We start from the raw sequence: 1,405 nt of genomic DNA on the forward strand, positions 1-1,405 counted from the left end.
CCAAAACCATAAGAGACCTAAGAATAAATCTAACCAAAGAGGCAAAGAATCTGTACTCAGAAAACTATGAAACGCTCATGAAAGAAATTGAGGAAGACACAAAGAAATGGAAAAACGTTCCATGCTCATGGATTGGAAGAACAAATATTGTGAAGATGTCAATGCTACCTAGAGCAATTTACATCTTCTGATTTTAAATTGGGTTGTAGGTGTCCTACTATTGAGTTTCGAGTGTTCTTTATATATTCCGAATAAGTCCTATGTCAAATATGTGATTTGCAAATATTTTCTCCCAGTTTATGACTTATCTTTTTATTCTTCAAGTGTCTTTCAAAGAGCAGGTCTTAATTTTAATGAAGTCCTATTTATTGGTTTTTTTCTAGAAGTGTAATAGTTTGAGATTTTACATTTAGTCCTATAATGCATTTTGAGTCAGTTTTTATAATGGGCATGAAATATAGATCAATCTTCATTTTTTTTTTGCTATGTATATCCAAATGTTCCAGTACTATTTGTTGAAAACTATTTATATTCTGAATTGCTTTTAAAACCTTATAAAAAATCAGTTGTTCATGTACATATGAATCTATTACTGACTCAATTTTATTCCACTTATTTAATATCTATCCTTTCTCCAGTACCACACTGTTTTTGTTTTTTTTTTTTCTTCAGAAACCACTCAGACTGCATCCTCTCCCTCTTACGGTCCCAAAGGAAGAGAAGAACGGTCGTCAGTGGCGAAATGCAGTTGCAGAAATTAACACCTAGAGCTGCTTCATGCTCACTAGAGAACACCACGCCTCCTCCTTGTGTCCCACTGTCCACTGTCTTGATTACCATAGGTCAACAGCAAGACTTGAAATCAGGTAGGATGAGTTCTCCAATTTTGTTCTTCTTTACTAAAATTGTCTTGACTATATCTAGCTTATTTGCTTTTCCATATATATTTTAAAACCAATTGTTGATCTCTACCAAAACCTCTACTGGGATTTTGATTAGAATAGCACTGAAGAGATCCTGATCAAGATTAGGAATTGACATATAACTAATATTGAGTCTTCAAGTCCATGATCACAGTGTATATTTCCATTTACTTAGGTCTTTTTTACTTATGTCATCAGTATTTTCTATTTTTCCACATACATATTTTGCACCTATTTGGCAATACATACCTTTGCACCTATTTATGCCTAGATATTTTATGGGTTTTGGTGGTATTGTAAATGGTAGTTTTTGGTTATTATTTTATTTTCCAATTGGTCATTGCTAATATATGCAAATATGATTGATTTTGTGGATTGATCTTGTGTCTTGTGACCTTACTAAACTCACTTATTCTAGAAACCTTTCTGTAGCTACTTCAGGACTTTCTATGTAGAAAATTATGTTGTCTGTGAATAAACAG

General features: G+C 32.7%; 1 pseudogene; it reads right to left on the bottom strand.

Moving 5' to 3' along the window:
* Positions 1–676: 676 nt before the first annotated feature.
* Positions 677–812, bottom strand: LOC116638378 (annotated as a pseudogene).
* Between the last annotated feature and the right edge of the window lie 593 nt (positions 813–1,405).

Source organism: Phoca vitulina, unplaced genomic scaffold, assembly GCF_004348235.1.
Source record: "Phoca vitulina isolate PV1807 unplaced genomic scaffold, GSC_HSeal_1.0 scaffold1, whole genome shotgun sequence".
NCBI classification, from domain to species: domain Eukaryota; kingdom Metazoa; phylum Chordata; class Mammalia; order Carnivora; family Phocidae; genus Phoca; species Phoca vitulina.